We start from the raw sequence: 25127 nt of genomic DNA, 5'->3' as shown, positions 1-25127 counted from the left end.
GTTTTTCTAGCTGTGTGACTGGTACTTTCACTTTCACTTTATGGCGGTCATCTAATAAACCTTATCTCTCAATCACTGAGAGGTCATAAACACTTTTTTAAGCCACATCAGTAAGATAAGAACTGAGCTATGAGTGTGTATAATGTCAGAGAGCAGAGATAATGAGCCGTCAGCTCCCCAACTGATGGAAAAGAGAGAAAATCCAGAGGCTGCTGCTAGAGCATCTCAGCTCTGTACAGAAAAAAGGGCAAAATTAGCTCAAAATGAGTGCAATGCAATAATAAAAATAAAAAAAATAAAAGTGGCCCCATGTTGTAGGCGAGTCCAAATTGACAGAAGATGGGCCAACAAAAGTAGGCGGGGCCTGCAATACCATAGTGCAGTACAAAATACTGCCTCAGCAGAACCAAATATCACTGTGCAGCACAAAATACTGCTTCAGCAGAGCCACATACCACAGTGCAGTATAAAATACTGCTGCCCTTGCCACAATATTCAACTGAGGACAGTGATACAGTTGAATTCAGGAGGGCACCTGTGGCCATTGGCCAGGTGCTTTAGTACCTGATACTTCTAGCATTACTTAATGCTGAGAGCATCAGAAGGTTATGTACCCAGCAAGTGGCCACGAGGAGGGTTTGAGTGACCTTTGGGCATCAGCCCACTGGGAAATTTCCCTATAGGTTCTAGGGGGCTCCCACTCACTATCTTCCACCAGTGTATTCAAGTCTAAGTGTGTACCAGCCCTTGCAGCCCCAGTCCACACAGGTTTGTCTGTCTGTACCATGCCCACCAACGCGCTCAGTCCTACTTTTCGCATTTCCAACCCTTTTCCGAGAACACCATAGCTCTGGGCGGGAGCTGGGTGTGTCCTGCTGCTGCTGGGGAACGAGGTGAGTATGTGGAGTTTATTTTTATTTTTTACTGCCTGTGAAGGGGGCACTTTACTGGGCATATTGTCAGGGGGCAAATATCTGCGCATATTACTGTCAGGGAGCACTTTACTGAGCATATTACTAACAGGGGGCACAGCTGGGCATATTACTGTGAGGGTCAAAACTTGGGTATGTTACTGTGAGGGGCACATAACTGGCCATAACTACTGTAAGAGGGCACATATCTGGGAATAGCTACTGTGAAAGGGCCACATATCTGGGCATAGGTACTGTGAGGGGGCACCTATCTGGCCATAACTACTGTGAGGTGGCACCTATGTGGCCATAACTACTGTGAGGTGGCACCTTTGTGGCCATAACTGAGAGGGGGCACATATCTGGCCATAACTGCTGTGAGGTGGCACCTATCTGGCCATAACTACTGTGAGGTGGCACCTATCTGGCCATAACTACTGTGAGGTGGCACCTATGTGGCCATAACTACTGTGAGGTGGCACCTTTGTGGCCATAACTGAGAGGGGGCACATATCTGGCCATAACTGCTGAAAAGAGGCAAATATGTGGGCATAACTACTGTGTGGTGGCATAAAGGGGGAATACTTACTATGTGGGAGCATTTAGGGGACTGGGTGGGATTAGGTGTTTAGTTATATTTTGAGCGGAGTTAGAGACGCGGCCTAGTGGGGAAAAATGGGCGGCACATGGTGTCCCTCTGCCTTTCTTTCAAAAGTTGGGAGGTAAGGACTACGTGACACATGCTCTGCATCGGTAGCCAAAACCACTTCCTGTTTTTCCAGCCCTGCTCTTGGATTGGCCAGCACCGTTCACGTGACCCATACTGGCCAATCCAAGGACAGCAGGAAGTGTCTCGGGCTACCGAATGGACAGTCTGCATCAGGTAGTCCGAGAAATGGTGCTGCCATCTTGAACAGGAGCCCGAGAATTTAGGGATCTGAAAAAGATTAAAAGGATGGCACCAGGTAAGTGTTCTGTTCCTTCCCCAGTTAATGGGATTTTTTTATTTTCTTGAACCAGAGGGTCGCTTTAAGAAAAACTGGATGGGTTACATCACTTCCATTGGGTTGGGGTTGTGTGACGCAGATGTAGCAGTGCTGCAATTGTTGCGTGGCACAAGGACTTGTTGGTCGTAGCTTTATATCGGACTGCGAGAGCTTGCAATGAGACCTTCCATTTAGAGCTTGAGCGCACTTCATGGCGGTCACCACTTGGGGGCAGAGACTGTGCATTTCAAAGAAGCCTGGTGACTCTGTGACTAAATGGTCAGTCCATAGCTGCTAAAGATGGCTGCTGCGACTGCTGCTTCCTTCATATATAGAGATAGAGGAGCTCGACAGCCACATGAAGGGTTAAACAGGAGCGTGACAATTAACCCCCTCCAGTTATCCTGTATTTGTTTCCTTTGTATTACATCCGCACGTGTTCTGCTAGGTGACTTTCCTCGTCTTTGCTGCAGGTAGGACTCGGAATATTGAATATTTATAAGGGAAGCAGAATTCTCGGGATCTAAGAAAATGCCTGGAAATTTCCCGCTGGGGGCGGCTTTGAGCCAGATTATAATGGGGCATGTCAATTAGATTACTGTGAATAATAGATTTCATGGTGCTGGTAATTAGAACATTCAGTCACTTCACAGGCTCGTCAGTGTTAGAGTGCATTTTATTTGTTCTACGGAAATTATAGGCTGGAGTGACAATCAAGTATCTCTTAAAGGGGCGGGATCCTATTAACAGTCCTAGAATTCACCCCAACTCTGAATCCAAAATTCTTCTCACCGGGACGGGTCTACGACATAGGAGACCTCCCCTTTACTTCTATATGGGGGGCAACAACCTCTTAGGCGCTACCCAGACTGTTACTGTTCATCTAAGCAAATATTCTCCAACCCTTCAAAGCCAAAAGGTCACTGAGATCCAGTCTGGGGGCAGAAGAGCAGATGTTAAAGCCTATGTACACATTTTTCTTTATGATTGAATTTTACTCAATTTGGGCAAAATTTTTTTTTTCTTTTCTTAAACATGTTTAGCCGTTTCTGAGTACAGGGGTTTAAAATCCATCTGTTTGCAAGCTGTGATTTTCTGTTTTCTTTGAATCCTGTCATCTGACGACTCATGTGTAGCTCTTATCTCTGATCAGCTGACCTCATAAACACTTATTTAAGCTATATTCTTAACAGTTTGATAAGAATTGAGCTATAATCAGTGTTTATGAGGTCCGAGCTACACATGAGCCGTCAGATGACGGGATTCAAAGAAAGCAGAAAGTGACAACTTGCCAACAGACTGATTTTTAACCCTTGTATCTCATAAATGGCTGAACATTTTTAATAAAAAAAACAACTGTAAAAATGATTTTAAACTCAAAATAAGTAAAATATAATCATTAAAAAATTGCCCCAAATGTGTCCATAGCCTTTAAGTCGTGCACTTGCTCAATTTACTACTAAATGGTAATGTCCCTTTAAGAGCAAGATGCTTCTAAAGCAGTCACTGAATGCAGCAGGGTTTCATCCAGCATTAAATATGGAGATAAGATGATCGCAAATCTGTCTTAGTGTCAGGAAATGCAGAATTGTAGCAGAGCTGGGTTTGTTTCTTGGCACATTCTTTGTAATATATTATATTGAGATCACTGCAGGGGGGGGGGGGGGGGGTTTGAGCATGAGCATTTAACATGCGCCCCTAATGGCCAGCCCTGGCAGGGTTCTCCACTTTGTCCCCGCGGGACCTGAAATAAGACAAGGGGTGTACATACAGACCAACCCCAAAAACCACAGAGAATTACTGCAATGCAAACACGGCACTATAAAGAGTTACAAATCACATCATAAAATGTTTCCCTGTATTTTTCGGCCATGTCTTGTTGTCACATGACTCATCCAGGTCAAAGCTGTTGATGGCTAAATGGCTTTTTGCCGGAAAAAAAAATCATTTTTTTTAAACCATTCCCCCCTGAGATGTCTCCACTTCAGGTGATGAGGGAAATCCAAACGTTCTGGGCCATTAAGTAGAACTTCCAGTCCATTACACCTCATTTAAATCACAGCAGAGATGAAAACCCTATTACTTTACAGTGACCTCTTACCCCCGTAGACTGCGCACCGAGCTCCGTACTGCACTAGCCGGTGGAACGTGATGCTATAAGGAGCACAGGACCGCGTGATGTCCAGAGATGTAGATGTCATTGCAACTGGAGATACTGTATGAGAAATGAAGTATTGAGCGGAGTGGAGGGGGCAGATAACACCGGGCAATAGAGTGCATTCTGATAAGATACACACATGCTGGAAACTGAACAGCTCGAAAAGACTGGAACTATCATAAGCTTACTTATTTGCCCAATGGTTTCATGATTAGAACCAATGTTCCTCCCATATCCCAGGTTTTGCTATTCCTTCCTATCAAATATAGGGGAAAAAAAGCATGAGGATCCTCAGGATGGTTTCTGCTACCCTGGTTTGGCTTGTGTCAAGGTTCCTCACAATATCAAAGGGCACAAGGGCAACCTGACCCAGTCTGTTCCTCACCATAGCAGCTACTGGATATGCCTCGGTGATAAGTATGGCCTTGCCCTATAGCGGTGGTCTCCAACCTTGCCCTAGAGCACTGGTGTTCATTCTTGCCCAATGGCAGATGTCTCTAACCCTGCCCTAAACAGTGGTCTCCAACCCTGCCCTACAACATTGGCCTCCGACCTTGACCTGTGTCAGTGGTTTATAAGCTTGCCCACCGGCAGTGGTCTTTGACCTTGCCCTATGCCAGTGGTCTCTAACCTTGTCCTATTGAAGTGGTCCCCAACCTTGTGCTATGGTAGTGGTCTCTAACCTATGGCAATAGCTTGGGGATACCAGTCTCTTGTGGTCTTTATGTCCAAATATCAAAATCTTTTTGTCTATAGGGACAATGCTAACTGTATGACCCAATGAAAAAAACTCTTTCCATAGGCTGGAGAGCCATTGCTAAATGTTTCTGGAACTCTTCATCCAACCAAAAAGGTATATATAATATAGCATTTGCTGGATTTGTTTCAATAAATAAGACTTTGCCCTACTGCACTGGTCTCCAACTGTGACCTGTGACAGATGTCTCCAACCCCACCCTAAACAGTAGACTCCGGCCTTTCCTTATAGCAGATGTCTCCAACCCTGCCCTAAACAGTAGTCTCCAATCTTGCCCCATGCCAGTGGTCTCTCTGTAGCTTTGATCTTTGTAATTGGTCTCCAACCTTGCCCTAGGATAGTGGTCTCCAACCTTACCCTGGGATAGTGGTCTCCAACCTTGCCCTAGGATAGTGGTCTCCATCCAATATTGTCCTATGTCAGTGGTCTTCATACTTGCCCTAGGGCACTGGTTTCCAGCATTGCCCTATAGCAGTAATCTCCAGCTTATGGCCATAGGGTCAAGGCCAAGATCTTGAAATCTACATGTTCAAAAATATCACCAACCTGGCCTTCAAAATCTTACAATGTACAACCACCTATATAAAAAATATTGACTGTATGACCCATTTGAAAAGATCTTCTTCTCTTCCAGGGCTGGAAAGTCAATGCTAAGTGTCTTCAACCCTTTATTGAAACCAAGATGTTAATTTTCAGGTTTTCTCAGGATGGGAATCCACCATAACAGTTACGGCTGAGAACCATGAATTGATCAGGACTGAAATAGAAACACTTGAAGGAAAAGGAAAAATCTTCACCCAAATCATTATTCCCCCCCATGGTCTTGTCTCACGCCAGTTCCTCGTCCCTTTATAATGCAGAACGGCGGCGCTTTAGTCATGGGTCATGGACTTTGGGGCCAAGGCAGGTGTCTCTGCTGCGATAGACACCCCTTATATAATAGATTTATGTATGTGTCAATGTCATTGGTTTCTTAGGGGACTGGGAACAATGATCTTGAGTTAAATTGCATTCCTGTTCATTACCCGCCATTGTAGCATGTAATTAGACGTCAATAATGCATGTTCATGGACTGCACACATCACAGGACACCGGGCCACCAGTGAAAGCAATGTAATCACTGGTTATGCTGAGTATGGCGGCTACAAACCCCCCGCCTCCCTTCCCACCGTCCAGGACTTATCTCAATGACTTCACTGCATTGTCTATTATCGATTATGTGGGAGCTATATGGCAGTATTATATAAATTCTTCAATGGAGTATCATTTGGACACTACGTATTATTTTGGTATTATGTGGGCCGTATATGGCAGAGTTATCTAAGTAATATTTGTGGTATTATGGTATAAGCTGAGTATGACGGTATTATTTGGGAATTAAGTTGTAGTTTTATGTGGGGTCTATATTGCAGTATTATGTGGGGCTCTGTAACAAAGTGTAATTTAGGGCTCATTATGAAACAATTTTTTTGAAAACGATATGATAGTATTATATGGGCTGTATATGATAGCATTATTTAGCACTATATGGCCAGTGTTTGTTATCTAGGGAACCATTCTCTATAAAACAGCTGCTAGTATAGTAGTGTTATGTCACTGTTGTGCATTCATTGAACGGCATGTGAATTGGGTACTTTATAGTACTGTGTTTTTGCTACTATATAACAGCTGAATGTGTCCTCTGTATGGCAGTGTGCTGTGTCCCTTGCATCACACTGTTATATGGGCATTGTATGGAACATTTGTGCATTGACTATATGGCACTGTGATCTGCTACTCTATGACTACTGTGTGTGTGTTCTCTGTATAGTAGTGTTATGTGTCCTTTATATGGCACTGGTATGTGAGCACTATACGGCACTGGTATGTAAGCACTATACGGCACTGGTATGTGAGCACTATATGGCACTGGTATGTGAGCACTTTAAACGGCACTGGTATGTGAGCACTATATGGCACTGGTATGTGAGCACTATATGGCACTGGTATGTGAGCACTATACGGCACTGGTATGTGAGCACTATATGGCACTGGTATGTGAGCACTATACGGCACTGGTATGTGAGCACTATACGGCACTGGTACGTGAGCACTATATGGCACTGGTATGTGAGCACTATATGGCACTGGTATGTGAGCACTATACGGCACTGGTATGTGAGCACTATATGGCACTGGTATGTGAGCACTATACGGCACTGGTATGTGAGCACTATACGGCAATGGTATGTGAGCACTATACGGCACTGGTATGTGAGCACTATACGGCACTGGTATGTGAGCACTATATGGCACTGGTATGTGAGCACTATACGGCACTGGTATGTGAGCACTATACGGCACTGGTATGTGAGCACTATACGGCACTGGTATGTGAGCACTATACGGCACTGGTATGTGAGCACTATACGGCACTGGTATGTGAGCACTATACGGCACTGGTATGTCAGCACTATACGGCACTGGTATGTGAGCACTATACGGCAATGGTATGTGAGCACTATACGGCACTGGTATGTGGGCACTATACGGCACTGGTATGTGGGCACTATATGGCACTGGTATGTGAGCACTATATGGCACTGGTATGTGAGCACTATACGGCACTGGTTATTTGCTAACTTATGTTGGTATTATTTATATTAGTCTTGAGTTCTTTCTTTTCAAAAACAGTAGTAAGTGTGTGACCTACATTAACCTACAGACCTCCACAGACCTTGATTCAGGCCTTCTAACTATACACACCTAAAATATATTCATTTCATTGTCCTGCACTATAATTTAGGCACTATATGGCACTGTTACTTTGGCACTGGTATGATTTTTTATTAATTTTTTTGTATTCCCAGCCCACATCTTTATACTTCTCTGACCTCCTGGCTTTCCTAAACTGATACAATGTAACAAAATGCGCCTTATTTCTCTTGTTACTCAGGAGAGATAATTATTGTAGCCACTAGGTGGCAGTATTGCACAGCTATGCAGCCTCCTACTGGTGTACATTGTACAGGAGGCCCAGCAGTATCTTCTAAACTTCCCTGGCTGCTGGCAGTGAATGAGGAGAGAACATGTCTGGCCATCCTCCTACCCTCTCTGCTGTCAGAAAACTGTCTGCTGGAGAGAAGGACTCCTCTGCGGTGCTGGGCTGATTTCTCAGGTGTGTGACAGTAGTGAGCTGTAGGAGACTAAGGGGGAAATAGGGGATTTGTTTATAGTAGACTCAGATCTGTGTATGTGTGCTGCAGAGTTCAGAGTGGCATTGGGGGGACTCTGCCCTAGGTCCCTCCAATGCCTCTGCTTTAGGTGCACCCTCATAAGTGCCCCAGCTCCAGATGCCCTCAATGCCCCTCTCTAAATGCACCCCTAATATTGAATCTTCTCCAGTTGCCCCCCTAATACCCCTGCTGCTGCTCCAGGATCCCCGCTATTACCCTGCCTCAGGTGACCCTAATGCCTCTGCTTTAGGTGCACCCACATTAGTGCCCCATCTCCAGATGCCCCCCACTCTAAATGCATCACTAATATTGCCTCTTCTCCAGTTACCCCTGCTCCAGGATCCCCACCATTACCCTACCTCAGGAGACCCTAATGCCTCTGTTTCGGTTATGACCCTCCGTTTTTGCCCTTTGCTCACGTTGCTCTTCTAGCACCTTTGCTTGGGCTTTGTTAAAGGTTATGACCTGCAAAGGGGGTTGGACTTATGCCCGAAAAATTCTGCACAGTGCGTCACATTCTCCAGTATTGACACGTATGGTTTACATGGCGGCAGTGATGATATTCCATATTTACAGGCATCACTGCTGCCATGTGAAGAGATACTGGTGGTGGAGGATTTAAAGGGGTTGTCTAGGTTTTCAAGTTATCCTTTTCACACCATACTGTTCCCCCTTTTTGATGGTGTGACAGGCTACACATACGCCCTGCTGCTCCATTCATTCTCTTTGGGACCACTGAAAATTGCCAGCGCTGTACTCTGCCATCTCCAGCGACCCCATAGAGAATGGATGGAGAGGTCCGACCCTGTGAATAGCGGATAACTAGAAAAGTGGACACAGGCCCTTTAACAGGCGAGCATGTCTATTTTAGTTTGGCACATATTTTGCGACAGATTTGTAATTTTTTTATTTATTTTTTACACCCAAAGAAAACCTTTAAGGATAAGGAATGTGAAAAGGTGAAACAGCTATGACACGACAGGTGATAAGTGTCTGACTGCTGGGACCCCCATGATCAGGGAACGTGGTCTTAAGACCCTTGTGTACATAGATGGGCGGTCATGTAATGAATGTCTCAGGACCCCTTTTTCCCTGATCAGTGGGTGTTCCAGCAGTCAGACCCCAGCAATCTGATATGTATCACCGATCCTGTAGACAGGCGATAGGTCATTATGGTAGGACAACCCTTATAATTATAATGTAGATTCTGTACAATATGAGGAGGTTACGATTTGGTAAATTTCATGCCAGACATTTATGCTTAAAGGGGTTAAAGGGTTTGTCTCACTTCAGTAAATGGCATTTATCATGCAGTTAATACAAGGCACTTACTAATGTATTGTGATTGTCCATATTGCCTCCTTTCCATCACTTATACATATCCGTGGTTATGACCACCGTGTAATCCAGCAGCAGTGGCCGTGCTTACACACTATAGGGAAAGGCTGGAAGTGCGCATAGGCCAACACCTTTACCTATAGTGTGTAAGTACGTCCACCGCTGCTGAATTACATGGTTGTCGTAACCACGGATACGTGCTATGTATAATGTGATGGAAAGGAAGCAATATAGACAATCACAATACATTAGTAAGTGCCTTGTATTAACTTTCTCTACATGATAAGTGTCATTAGCTGAAGTGAGAGACAACCACTTTAACCCCTTGTGTGCTACACTTAATAGGATTAGGCATAAATGTCTTGGTGTGTGCACTGCTTGTTTCCTATGTGTGACTGGTGTGTGCTATATATGTTCTATGTATCAGTGGTGTATGTGCAGCATGTGACATCTGCATCAGTGGCATGTGAGCCACGTATAAGTGTCTTGTGTGCCACATCTGTCCAATGAGTCATTGGTGTGCGCTGCATGTGTGTCATTTTGCAGAACGGACATGCGGACACGGAATGCACACGGAGTCACTCCATTAAAGTGAAGTGAACGGTACAGACATGGAAAAAAAATAAGGTTGGTTTTGCAGGAGCCCTAAGGTGGCCCCCAGAATCAGTTACTGGTGGGCCCTAAGTACCCCAGTCCGACACTGATGAGATTTGTCTGATCTCGCACACTTTGCGGGTACTGTATTACGTTGGTGATCCGCCACATGTCCAGGCAGCCTGAGGGCCAGGTCACACAACTGATTTTGAAAAACACGCTTAAAAAATCTGCATTTTTTTACGTTAAGGCCACTTTCACACTTGCGGCAGGACGGATCCGACAGGTTGTTCACCCTGTTGGATCTGTCCTGCGGCTATTTCGCCGTGCCGCCGGACCGCCGCTCCGTCCCCATTGACTATAATGGGGACGGGGGGGGGGAGCTCTGGCGCAGCATGGCGGTGCACGGCGAAAGGCCGCCAGGACCAAAATTACTGCATGTCAGGCTTTTTAGTCCAGCGGCTTTCACCGTGCACCGCCGTGCTGCGCCGGAGCTCCGCCCCGGCGGGCACGGCAAAATGGCCGCAGGACGGATCCGACATGGTGAACAACCTGTCGGATCCGTCCTGCCGCAAGTGTGAAAGTAGCCTAAAAAATTTTCGTGCAGTTTTTGATGCATCTTTTTTTTTTTAACCAATTTGTGTTCACTTCAATACAAAGGTGACTTTTCAGCTTGAGGTTTTTGAAGCAGATCTGCCCCAAAAAATGTACAATATATGCCTAGACTTTCATGGAGCAGTTTTTTTCTGGTTCCTATTCATTTCAGGCTACATGCACACGACCGTATGAGTTTTGCGGTCCGCAAATTGCGGATCCGCCCCAAAAAAACGGAAGACATCCGTATGCCATCCTTTTTTTTGCGGATCCATTGTAACAATGCCTAAAACTGACAAGAATAGGACATGTTCTATTTTTTTTTGCAGGGCTACGGAATGGACATACTGATGCGGACAGCACATTGAAATGAGTGGGTTCGCATCCTATCCGCAAAAAAAACGGAACGGACACGGAAACAAACAACGTTCATGTGCATGAGGCCTCAATGGGAGATTCCGCGCTGATTCTGCCTCAAGATCGGGTGCGCTGCTTCTTTTTTCTATGCAAGAAGCCAGTGCTGCTTCCCAGTGAAATGAATGGGAGGCCGTATTGAGGCGTTTTTGGAGCTTATTTTGAGGTAGAAATGCTCCACAATCAGTGCCCAAAAACTCCATGTAAAATGGCCGTCATGCACATGACCTTAAGTATTTCGTGGTCCGCAAAACAGGGATCTGAAAAAAAAAAACGGATGACATCCATGTGACGTCCATGTTGCATCCGTTTTCTTTGTGGATCAATTGTAACAATGCCTGTCCTTGTTCACAAACCGGACAAGAATAGGACATGTTCTAATTTTTGCGGAACGGATTAGCGGACGTACGGAAAGGGAATGCACACGGAGTCTCTTCTGTATTTTTTTCAGACCCATTGAAGTGAATGGTTCCGCATATGGGCTGCAAACCAGAACAGCCACTGAAAGAAAAGACGCTGCGTCGCTGCTGTGCACGAGCCCTCGGGCTGCAGATTTATGTCGCGGAATGTAGATGAGATTTCTGAGATTCCCGTCCACCGTGCTGCACCGCATTTATAAGGCTACTTTCACACAAAGTTTTACGGTATTGATTTCCATCATAGGGGCTCAATACCGGAAAAGACGCTTCAGTTTTGTCCCCATTCATTGTCAATGGGGACAAAACGGAACTGAAATGAACAGAATGCTCCAAAATGCGTTCTGTTCCGGTTAGTTGAGTTCCCAGACCGGAGAGCAAACCGCAGCATGTTGTAGTTTGCTTTCTGTCCTGGGATGCGGAGAAAGACGGACCCGTCATCACCCCCAATGCAAGTCAATGGGACGGATCTGTTTAACTCTGACACTATCTGACAAAATAGAAAAAGGTTCCATCCCCCATTGACTTTCAATAGAGTTCATGACAGATCCGTCTTGGCAAAGTTAAAGATAATATAACCGGATCCGTTCATAACGGATGCAGACGGTTGTATTATAAGTAACGGAAGTGTTTTTGCTGAACCCTGCCGGATGCAGTAAAAACGCTAGTGTGAAAGCAGACTAAGGCCTCATGCACACGACCGTGCCGTTTTTTGCGGTCCGCAAACCGCGGATCCGCAAAAAACAGAAGCCGCCGTGTGCCTTCTGCAATTTACGGAACGGGCGACCCATTGTAGACATGCCTATTCTTGTCCGCAAAACGGACAAGAATAGGACATGCTTTATTTTTTTGGCGGGGCCACGGAACAGAGCAAGGGATGCGGACAGCACATGGAGTGCTGTCCGCATCTTGTGCGGCCCCATTGACGTGAATGGGTCCGCACCTGAGCCGCCAAAACTGCAGCTTGGATGCGGACCCGAAAAACGGTTGTGTGCAGGAGGCCTAAAACCGATTTAGCGGATCTGCAAATTACAGGTGAGGTCCAAGTGACGTCCGTGTTGCACTATTTTGTGGACCTATTCATTTCAAAGGGTCTGTGGACAGCATTTTGCGGCCAAGAATAAGACGGATGCTGAAAGCATAAAGGTGATCCGTGTGCTACGCGTCCATTCCGTAAAAAGATAGAACATGTCCTATACTTGGCCGGAAAATGCGGACCATGGACCTATTGAAATCAATGGGTCCGCAAAAAAGCAGATGCAACACGGACGTCGTGCGTATTTTGCGAATCCGCGCTTTGCAGACCTCAGAATACATACAATCATGTGCATGACGTCTTAGTGTCATAAGAGCTTAGGACCCCCTCATGCACCACGGCCAAGGTGCGCCCCCATACGATGCGTCATTTAGGGCGGGTTCGCATTGGCATTATGGAATTCCATTATAGGCTCCGGCATTCCATTTTGCTCCGTCCTAATACATGTCTATGGGGACAAAGGACGGTTCCATTCGGTTCCGTCCGTTATACACGTTTTTCCGTCATGTAAAACGGAACCGTTATTTGTCCCGATAGACATGTATTAGGATGGAGCCAAACTGAATTCCATAATGCCAATGCGAACCCGCCCTGTTAGTACCAATGCCTTTGTGGACCCTCTGAGGCACCAGAACCAAGGTGTAACGGACACTTCTACCCCCCCCCCATAGCTACACCCCAGAGGGGAGTCATAATGGTGGCCGCACTGGTTGTCAGCACCTATGACTGATCTTCTTATACTTAGGATTAGTTGGAAAAGGGCATTTACCTGCGCCAAAGAGCCCCAAACTGCGCCACAAGCTTTATCAGTTATGCAACCGTTTTACCTCCCATAGACACCAGTACAGCTCAGCCGCCTTGGGGCACATTACCATAAACCCGCGTGAATGCACGATGGGGCGACTCCACAGCGGCCGCATCGGCACATGATTAGATTCAATGCAATCCTATGGGCACAGTGTAAGACTATGGATAAACAATGTGGCCACGTAATGCGGTTTTTCCATCTGTGACACCGCATACATGTAAAGTACCCGGTGCTCCCGCATCCAACCCCTGTGCCAAGGTAACCCTGCTCATGCGCCCTTCATACGGTCTGAGCTCCGTTGTGTTTTATTCATCGGCCTTTTCGGAGAATGGCGTTTGGTGATGACATTGGAAGGTCAGATAGGAGACGGTAATATCATTTCCACCCCGTTCTCATGGCAACAGTGTTTGACATTCCTACGTCAGGGGATGATCGTTAACCCCCGAAGTGCCAGCCTAGAGCTGCGTGCGTACGAATGATTACAGATGAAGCCCGGTACAAAGAGATTACACGGACTCCTAGCTCGACTTGGTTTCTTATCAGATTTGCGCTAAGGATTGCCTAGGCTGGATATGAGTGTAGCAGGCCCTCGGCGGTGGGAAGTGCTGGGTCTCAATCAGGTCTTTAGACTCTGAATGTAAAGAACTGGATTCTTATTCACTGACGGAAAAAAAACGCATTAGGACGGAGCAAAACAGAATGCCTCTTAAAGGTTTTCCGTTTTGCATTCCAACCTAAAATTCCATTATATTCCATTATCACAAATGCGAAACCGCCCTTAGATATAAGCAGTCGTGTTGATCGAGCACCTTAGTGCTCAGGGGCTCGGGCCGAACACATCGGGAACACATGGAAGTCAATGGGAGAACCCGAGCATTAAACCAGGCGCCCCTGCTCTGAAGATGGGAGGGCGTCTGGTTCGTAGGAAAAGGTTAGAAATTGATGGAAACACCACTGAAATGGTTCGGGAACAGCATGGGGAGGATGTCTGGATGCCTCTTGGACTCCCAGGTCGCTGCTGGGAACGATGTTGTCTGAGTAGTACGCCACTTTTACAGACTGACAATAATACGCACCAAACCGAAGATAAAATCGATTTTAGAGGAAACATTGTTAGGAAACATTCCATTCTTTCCTGTATATTTACTTGTATATAAAGTGCAAGTGCTGCAAAAAAATAACAAGGAAGAGGCACTCCGAAACAACCTGTATATCACATAAAGGAGGGCCTCATTCACATTGTGGTACAATAGTTCAGGTAGTGGGACTCCTACACTGATAAAGCCTATGCACTAAGTGAAAGGGCTGCCAAAAATTACAAGGAACCAGCTCCAATACACCCTTTATTACACATAAATGAGGGCATCATACGCAGCCTTGAAAAAGTATGATTGGTGGCCTGCTGGTGACCCCCTAAAACAATTGGAGCAAGGCCTGCTGATCTGGCCCTCAAAAACATTAGGGGCGAGGGCCTGCTGCCGCATTGGAGACTCTAGAAAAACCTGGGCCCGAAAGCACGTCACCGTGATGGCAACGATCTATTCGGATGTCTACCCTATCAACTTTCGATGTTTTTTTCAGCGCTAACCACGGTAACCACAGGTAACGGGGAATCAGGGTTTGATTCCGGAGAGGGAGCCTGAGAAACAGCTACGGCTACCACTTCCAAGCAAGGCAGCATGCGGGCGCAAATAACCTATTAGGTATAATTAGGTGAGGGCCCACAGGTGAGCTGAACCTCTAAAAGATTGTAGGTGAGGGCCTGCTAGTGAGCTGACCCTCTAAAAAATTATATGCGAGGGCCTGCAGGTGAGCTGACCCTGTAAAAGATTGTAGGTGAGGGCCTGCAGGTGATCTGACCTTCTAAAAAATTATATGCGAGGGCCTGCAGGTGAGCTGACCCTCTAAAACATTATGGTTGAGGGCCTGCTGCTGAGCTGACCATTAAAAAAGTTTACAGTGTTCAAAGCAGGCCGGGTCCCCTGAATACTTCAGCTAGGGATAATGAAATAAGACTCCGGTTCTATTTTGTTGGTTTTCGGAACTGGGGCCATGATTAAGAGGGACGACCGGGGGCATCCGTATTGCGCCGCTAGAGGTAAAATTCTTGGATCGGCGCAATATGAACCAAAGCAAAAGCATTTGCCAAGAATGTTTTCATTAATCAAAAACGAAAGTCGGAGGTTCGAAGACGATCAGATACCGTCGTAGTTCCGACCATAAATTATGCCGACCGGCAATCCTGGCGGCGTTATTCCCATGACCCGCCGAGCAGCTTTCGGGAAACCAAAGTCTTTGGGTTCCGGGGGGAGTATGGTTGCAAAGCTGAAACTTAAAGGAATTGACGGAAGGGCACCACCAGGAGTGAAGCCTGCGGCTTAATTTGACTCAACACGACAAACCTCACCTGGCCCGGACACGGATAGTGAGACTGGACTTGTAGGTGAGGGCCTGCTGGTGAGCTGTAAAACATTATATTCGAAGGGCATATATGCGACGAATAAGCATGTTGATATGATGGCAGAGGAGGATGAGAAAAGGAAGATTCAACCATATATGCTTGTTTGTGGTGGAAGGGGTGCATGGGAATACAGTGTATTCAGTACATTATAAACAACACATTTAAAATGTTCAGTCGCTTTCCTCTGGTGGAGTCGAGAAGTCATGGTCAATCCAGGCCTTGTTCATTTTTATGAGTCAACCTGTCAGCATTGCCAGTGGACAAGCGGATACGCTTATCTGTTATAATGCCACCAGCAGCACTAAATACCAGCTCAGACAAAGGGCTGGCGGCAGGGCAGGCCAGCACCTCCAAGGCGTAGAGCGCCAGTTTGTGCCATGTGTCCAGCTTAGACACCCAGTAGTTGTAAGGCACTGAGGGATCATTGAGGACGCTGACACGGTCTGCTATGTACTCCTTCACCATCTTCCAAAATTTTTCTCTTCTTGTGGCAGTAGGCCGCACATCAGGTTGAGGGTGCTGGCGGGGTGTCATTAAACTGTCCCAGGCCTTGGAGAGTGTTGCCCTGCCACTGTTGGAACTGCTGTGTGTTCCCCTTGTCTCCCCTCCTCGGTTGGCCAAGGAAGTGCGGACTCTGCCGCCAGCGTTGTCAGATGGAAATTTTTGGAGCAATTTTCCAACAAGGATCTTCTCGTATTGCACTGTTTTGCTCGTCCTCTCCACCAGAGAAATGAGAGAAGAGAAGTTATCTTTGAAGCGGGGGTCGAAAAGGGTGAAAAACCAATAATGTGTGTTGTCTAAAAGGCGTATAACGCGCGGGTCATGGGAAAGGCAGCCATGTGTGCCAGAGTACAAACAGGCAAGACTTCGCTGTTGTCATCAGGATAATCACTCTCAATCTCCTCATCCTCTTCTGACCACCCATGCAGAGCAGATGGAATTAAACTTCTGTGGGTACTACCCTCTGTAGCGGAGGCAACCGTCTTCTGCTCCTCTTCATCGTCCAATTCGCGCTGAGAAGACGAACTGAGGGTGGTCTGGCTATCACCCTGTGTAATGTCTTCCCCCATTTCCACCTCTTCCACATGCAAAGCGTCGTCCTTAATTGTGAGCAGCGGGTGTTTGAGTAGACACAGAAGTGGGATGGTTACGCTGATAATAGCGTTATCGGCGCTCACCATCTTTGTGGATTCATCAAAGTTTCTTAAAACCTCACAGAGGTCAGACATCCATGCCCACTCCCCGCTTGTAAAGAGCGGCAGCTGATTGGAAAGGCGGCGACATGTTGCAGTTGTTAGTCCAAAATGGAGTTCCAGCGCGTGCTCATGTCGCACAACAGCCGGTGAGCTGGCAATTTCAAGCGCTGCTGCAGCGTTGACAGACCGGCTGAAGCGGTCGATGACTTGAGGAAATGGGCACACACACAGCGCACCTTCACCAGTGGCTCAGGCAAATTGGGGTAGGTTTTGAGAAACCGCTGAACCACTAAGTTTAACATGTGGGCTACGCATGGTATGTGTGTGAGCTTGCCGAGCTCCAAAGCCGCCACCATGTAACGGCCATTATCAGACACAACCATTGCTGGTTCTAGGTTGAGTGGCGAGAGCCACAGCTCAGTCTGGTCTCTTATCCCCTGCCACAGCTCTGCGGCGGTGTGCTGTTTGTCACCTAAGCAGATCAGCTTCAGCACGGCCTGTTTCCGCTTCCCCACTGCAGTGCTACACTGCTTCCAGCTACTGACTGGTGCTGCACGCGGATAATTCGGAGGTGGAAGTGGAGGAGGAGGCACAGGAGGAGAAGTGGGGGTTGGAGCCACTAACGTAGGTGGTGGCGAAAACCATGATCGACGTAGGGCCCGCAATCCTTGGTGTCGGTAGCACCTGTGCCATCACAGGGTACAACTCGCTTCTGGCCTCCACAACGTTCACCCAGTGTGCCATCAGGGAAATGTAGCGTCCCTGGCCAAAAGCACTTGTCCATGTGTCAGTTGTTAAGTTGATGTTCCCAAAAACTGCGTTGGTCAGGGCACGGGTGATGTTACGGGACACATGCTGGTGTAAGGCTGGCACGGCACACCTTGAAAAATAGTGGCGGCTGGGGGCCGAGTAACGTGGGACAGCTACCGGCATCAGGCTGCGGAAAGCCTCAGTGTCCACAAGCCTAAATGGCAACATTTTCAGGGCCAGCAAATTGGAAAGCTGCAGACTTAGTGCTATGGCCTGTGGGTGGGTGGCTGGGTATTTGCACTTGCGTTCAAATGCCTGGGATAAGGACATCTGTACGCTGCGCTGGGACACGGAAGTGGAAGTGGTCGCTGATGGTGTTTGCGAAGGTCCAGGTCCAGGTGCATGGCGGGAGGCATCCGGGCCTGCGTCTTGGACAGGGGATTGGCCAGCACGTAACACAGGGGAAGAGGAGGCAGTGGTGTGATCCGCAGACACTGGTTGTGGACCCAGGCATTCGGCCCACCTATTAGGGTGCTTGGATGCCATGTGGCGGATCATGCTGGCGGTGGTGAGGTTGCTAGTGTTCACTCTCCATGGTGGGAGGAAGGAGTATCAAGACTGGACTTGCTGCAATCCAACCGACCACCTGGTCGCACTGGGCTGACTTCAAGAGTGGTGTCCTGCGCCGCCCTGCAAACTGGGACATGAAGCTAGGTATCGTGGATGAGTGTGTTTCTTGTGCTGTGGCAGCAGGCACAGTTTCTCCATGCCCAGGGCCACGGCCTCTGCGTGCACCATCAGCATCACGGCCACTGCCCCGTCCCTTACTGCTCGCCTTCTTTATTTTAAATGTGATATATGCTTGAAAGTATGTCACACGTACAGTAGCACAGGATTTGGAAGTGTATGCGCAAAAAAATGTAAAAAAGGTATTTGGGATGTGGAAACGTCATACAGGAGACATACCGCAGATAATGTCAATGCTGTCACCAGCGGCTAATGAAAAATTACAGGGAATGTCACAGGTATGAGGAAACCTTATGCAGGAGAGGTACCACCGGTAATGTCACTGTCCAAATCGTCTACAGAAAAAGGACATTGGATGTCACAGATAAAAATTTTAGGCGCACACTTTACACAGGCGATGTGGCCCTGGTAATGTCACTGTCTGCAGGGGACACCGTCTACGGAAAAAGGACACTGGATGTCACTGATATTATAGGGATGCGCACACTTTACACAGGAGATGTGGCGCGGATAATCTCACTGTCCGCAGGCGCCTGTTAGACGCTATTTAGAGCAGGATGCGCTAAAAATATAGATTGCTGCTGTCTTTGAAAGGACTTTTGGGTCTCTGAAAAGTTTTTCTAATAAAAATCTTCCTATTACACTCCCTACACTATCTGTCCCTTCCTAAGCGCAGCTCTCCCTGACTAACACTGAGCCGAACGTCTGTCATCGGGGGCTATATAACACCCGATGACGCGTTCCGGCCAGCCAATCACTGTAATGCCAGTAACCAACATGGCTACTGGTATTCCAGTGAGGGCAGTACTTACCCGCACCTTTATTGGCTGCTTAGATTATGCTCGATCATCACTAATTAGCAGCTCATCATAAGATGCAGCACTTTTGTTGGGGGAGGGGCGCACAGTACCAGAAGTTTATTACCTGTAAACAGTTGGATCACCTAATAAATAAGCAAATAATAATAGTAATAATATTTACGGTTTGGTCTCCGCTACAATGTTGCAAACTAAATAGTTCGATGTGGTTTCCATTTGTGCGCAGAGCCTGCCCTCTAGTGGTCAGAGGCGGAAACTGCTCAAATGAGATTTCCAGCAGTTTGAAGGGAACCTGTCCCCATATAAATGCAGTTCAGTCTGCTAGGAGCTGGTTACAGAGCGGATTGCTATTTACTGTTATGGGAAAAGATTCTGCAAAACTTAGAATTTATACATTTAATTTCCTGTTTAATCGTCTTTGAAGTCAAGGAGGCGGTGCTATCAGTGATTGACAGCTTTTCCTCCATGACTATGTACACAGATAAAGCTGTCAATCACTGATAGCGCCGCCTCCTTGACTTCAAAGACGAGTAAACAGGAAATTAAATGTATAAATAATACGTTTTGCAGAATCTTTTCCTATAAAACCATATATCATATATCTTCTATATCTTCTCTGCTCCTGCTGCACATTACTCTGTATTATCATGGTGGCAGATAAAGTAATTTTTATTAATTATTTAGCCCCAGAAGTGAATGGGACTGAGCGCGATACAATGTACGGCGCTGCGCTGGGTGAGCACGGAGAAGGCCGCGGCGCTCACAGGATCCTGCTGCCTTCTCAAACAGCTGATCGGCGGGGGTCCCAGGTGTCGGACCCCCCACCGATCAGATACTGATGACCTATCCTGAGGAAACATCATCAATATATAAGTCTAGGAAAACCCTTTAATTCACCTGGCCAACGGCCGCAAGCGTCCTCCTGCATGTAACTGGATCGCCATGCTCAGGACGATGATGCAGCTTAGGCCTCTTTCACATGCCCATTTTTTTCCCCCATTTGCAGGCCGTTTTTTGCGTTCCGTATACGGTCTGTATACGGAACCATTCATTTCAATGGTTCCGCAAAAAAAAAAAAAAAACGGAATGTACTCCGTATGCATTCTGTTTTTATATTTCCATTTTTCCGTTCCGTTGAAAGATAGAGCGTGTCCTATTATTGCCCGCAAATCACGTTCCGTGGCTCCATTCAAGTCAACGAGTTGGCAAAAAAAATAGAAAACATACGGAAATGCATCCGTATGTCTTCCGTATCTGTTCCTTTTTTTGTGGAACATCTATTGAAAATGTTATGCCCAGCCCAATTTTTTATATGTAATTACTGTATACTGTATATGCCATATGGAAAAACGGAACGGGAAAACAACAGAAACAAAAAACGGAACAATGGATCTGTGAAAAACGGACTGCAAAACACTGAAAAAGCCATATGGTTGTGTGAAAGAGGCCTCAGGGTGCATTCACACGACCGTAAGTGTTTTGCTGTCCGCATGCTCCATATTCTTTGCGGGGCTGCGGGAAGGAACAACGGATGCGGACAGCACACGGTGTGCCATCCGCATCTTTTGCGGCCCCAAAATTGCAGATTGGATGCGGATCTATTTATACGGTCATGGAGGCTACTTTCACATCTGCGTTTTTGCTGTCCGGTTTTGAGATCCAGCGTGGGATCTCAAAACCACTGCCAAACGCATCCGTTTGAATAATACAACCGGCTGCATCCGTTCAGAACGGACCCGATTGTATTATATCGAAAATGAAGAAGTCGGCACTTAAACCATTGTAAGACAATGGGCGCAGGATCCGGTTTATACGTGTCCAGCGCTACTGACTTACATGGTTTTTGGTGCCAGATCCGGCTGGTCAGCTTCCCAGGCTGCTTGCAGCGGTTTTGTGTCCGGCATGGGAACGCAACAAATAGGAACGGAATACATTCTGGCGCACGCTGTTCCAGTTTGTTCCGTTTTTTCCCCATTGACAATGAATGCTGGATCTCAAAACCGGAAAGGAAAACGCAGATGTGAAAGTAGCCTGATATTGTGGCGGGGGACGCGGTGTATTCTTCTGCAGTATTTTGTGCTGTACGATGGTATTGCCGACCCTGGCGACTTCTGTTGGACCTGCCTTCAGTAAATGTGGACCCTGACGACGACACAGGCCGCTGTTAGTTTTTTCCAGTGCTACGTTCACTTCCTTCTCCGTCCCTGGGTAATCCAGTTGTGAGAAGTTATCCCCGGTCCACAGGATAGGGAATAAGTAATAGATCAGTGGGGATCCTACACCTGGGATCCCCACCAATCACGAGAACGGGGACCCCATAGCCCCCCTCCCCCTTGCACTGCCTTCTCTGCAGGAGTTCTGGAGACAGACCAGTACAGCGCGCAGCTGTGTCCAAAACCCCAGTAACAATGAATGGAGCGGCCGCACATCTTCCCCATCTGCTGCTCTCTTCATTTGGGGAGGTTGGCACAAATAGCAAGGGGGTCCTGTTCTCATAATTGATTTTCGTTAATATCTTGTGACAACCAGAATACCCCTTTAAGTTTCAGGGCATTACAGCTATGACGCTGGTTTTCACCCAGGTACATTCTTGTTATTCTAGTTATACTACCATAGCTAGTCGTAAGTCTGGGAGAGCTGGAGGGGGGGGGGGGGGGCGCCCCCTGTGGGAGCTGTAATTGCAGTGACATTACATAGTAACATAGTCTATAAGGCTGAAAAAGACATTTGTCCATCCAGTTTGGCCTGTTAGGCTACGTCTACACGACGACATTTGTCGCGCGACAATTTTTATAGTGACAGTCTATGGTGTCGCACTGCAACATGCTGTGACTGCGACGCAACAGTCGCAGAAAATCCATTCGAGATGCCTTATCCTGCAAGTTGATCCAGAGGAAGTCAAAAACCCCTGTGAGGTAGAAGCCAATTTTCCTCACTTTAGGGGGAACAATTCCTTCCCGACTCCAATCAGACAATCAGAATAACTCCCTGGATCAGCGACCCCTCTCTAGTGGCTATAGCCTGTAATATTATTACACTCCAGAAATACATCCAGGCCCCTCTTGAACTCCTTTATTGTACACACCATGACCACCTCCTCAGGCAGAGAGCTCCATAGTCTCACTGCTCTTACCGTAAAGAATCCTCTTCTATGTTTGTGTACAAACCTTCTTTCCTCCAGACGCAGAGGATGTCCCCTCGTCACAGTCACAGTCCTGGGGATAAATAGCTGATGGGAGAGATCTCTGTACTGACCCCTGATATATTTATACATAGTAATTACATCTCCCCTCAGTCGTCTTTCTCTAAAGTGAATAACCCTAATGTTGATAATCTTTCAGGGTACTGTTGTTGCCCCATTCCAGTTATTACTTTAGTTGCCCTCCTCTGAACCCTCTCCAGCTCTGCTATGTCTGCCTTGTTCACAGGAGCCCAGAACTGTACACAGTCCTCCATGTGTGGTCTGACTAGTGATTTGTAAAGTGGTAGGACTATGTTCTCATCATGGGAATCTATGCCCCTTCTGATGCCACCCAGCGTTCACTTGGGATGTGACTGGAGCTTAGGCAGGGATTGATAGCTGTGAATGTAAAGGTCATGCCTTGGAGTAAGCCGTGTCAATTATTTCAGCTAAGCAATCAAGTAACCCACGGGGTGAACCTCTGTGGCCTCTGATTAGGAGCTTGGAGTAATAATAAAGACATGTATGAGTTATGAATATGAACTATGGGAGAGATTTATCAAACTGGTGTAAAGGTAAAATGGTTTAGTGGCCCACAGCAACCAATCAGATTCTACCTTTCATTTTTTAGTTTGATAAATCTCTCCCAATATGTGTAAATGTTATGTCCACCCTTAAGGTTAAAACAATCTGTATATTGTAGATTGTCTCCTTCCCCTGTAATATATATACTGTATATATCATGGTGTTCTGCATTACATTGTAGTATTGAGTTTTTACCACTAGATGGCTCCATAGACCAGAAGATACCTAAGGAGCTGAGAGCAGGGAGTAAGGCCAGTGCCTGGTCAGGACCACATGTTGTGCCATGGGAGCCTGTTCTTCTTGGAGAGAATGGATTGCCAGCTAAGTGTCTTGGTACCAATAGAGAGGATGTGGATGGTCCTCATGTGGTGCCAAGGGGGGGATCCGATTACTTGGGAGTTAGCAGTGATCTGCAAATGGGTGAAGGCTTGGTCATCAGGAGGATTGTTAGTGGACTAGATGCATGAGGTTCACCAGATGTGTTTGGGCTTGTCTCTGGAGGGAAGCAATCTTTAGTAGGGCCTGGGCAGAGGTCTGGGTGAAGGATGGGTCAGGGGCCGACTGGGAACTTGAAGTGGCCCTGGAAAAAAAAACTAAACGTGGCCCCAGATACCACAGTGCAGGACAAAATACTGCCTACATTACTCAATGCTGAGAGCATCAGATCTTTATGTACCTGGCTTTTGGCCAAGAGGAGGGTTTAGGTAGCCCTCTGGGAAATTTCCCTGTAGGGTCTATGGTCGATCCGCACCTGGGGTGGGGCTCCTGTGGGGTAAACGAGACCCCAACTACAGATTTGTTGCTATATTCTGTACATTCTGTGTTTCATTTCAGTATTGTGACCATTAAGCTTGCTGTGCCTCTATATGTGACGAAGGGGAAAGGGGTGTTTTGTTCTGAAATTGAGATAGATAAATATATATGAGATAGATATGAGGATAGATAGATATGAGGATAGATAGATATGAGGATAGATAGATATGAGGATAGATAGATATGAGGATAGATAGATATGAGGATAGATAGATAGATATGAGGATAGATAGATATGAGATAGATAGATAGATATGAGAGAGATAGATATAATGATAGATAGATATGAGGATAGATAGATAGATAGGATTTGGATACGGTATTTCTGAACATCCTGCGAGCGTCGCTCGTTACCATCATTAGGACGCAGACAATGAAGAATATAATTATAGACTGGATGGGGCAGGATGATACTAATTACATGGAAGCCGTTATTTCATTATAAGACGGGGATAATCACTGTGATCAACATCAGAGGAAAATCTGATTAATTTCTCTTCTTCTTTTTCTATCGGAGGATAATTTTCTTTATGTAAATTCCAGTTTAAAGAGATCCATTAATCACAGTGATGTCTCCCATCTGTCTCCATTGTATCTTCATCATCTCATGGCTTCCTGAAATCTTTTATTTCCAGCCTCCATTGTCTTAGGTCGGCTGCTGGCATCGACCAGAATCACCAGCGACCGTACAAGCCCAAAATATCCCCCTGATACCCCAGTAATAGTTATTTCAGGCCGTCTACATAATCTTTTCACAGCCTAAGTTAAAAACCACAACAAAACATCTGTCACAGCTGCCCCCCCCCCCCCCATTTATAATACTGGTGTCCTTTGGGCACCCACTGACACCCGGCCTGGGATAGACGGCTACATAGACACCCTCTAGTTACCATTCTCAATCTCATAATATCCAATGAGGCTGTCATAATACCCACAAGGCTCCCACAATAATCTATAAAACTTCCACAATATTATTTAAGACTCCATAATACCCTACAAAATTCCTATAATACCTTATCAGACTCCCACAATACCCTAAAAAGTGTCCATAAAGCCTACAAAACTCCACAGCACCTACAATCTCCCATAATACCTGCAAAACTCCTATAATAACCTACAGACTTCCAGAATACCATATAGTGCTCCCATAATACCAAAGAAAAGTCCTATAATACCCTACTGGACTCCAAAAATACCCTAAAATATTAACTGCATAACTCCTATATTACTCTACAAAATCCCCATAATACCATACAAAGCTCCCATAAAACCTGCAAAATCCCCACAATAAGGACAAAACTCTCCTAATACCCTACAATGCTCCATGATACAATACCTTACAGCGCTCC

General features: G+C 46.4%; 1 protein-coding gene across 2 annotated transcripts in view; it reads left to right on the top strand.

Moving 5' to 3' along the window:
• Positions 1–25127, top strand: part of KCNIP2 (potassium voltage-gated channel interacting protein 2) — a 446265-nt gene that overhangs the window by 340924 nt on the left and 80214 nt on the right. The window lies entirely within an intron of this gene.

Source organism: Bufo gargarizans, chromosome 6 (assembly GCF_014858855.1).
Source record: "Bufo gargarizans isolate SCDJY-AF-19 chromosome 6, ASM1485885v1, whole genome shotgun sequence".
NCBI classification, from domain to species: Eukaryota; Metazoa; Chordata; class Amphibia; order Anura; family Bufonidae; genus Bufo; species Bufo gargarizans.
This window is presented reverse-complemented; position numbering and strand designations above follow the sequence as displayed.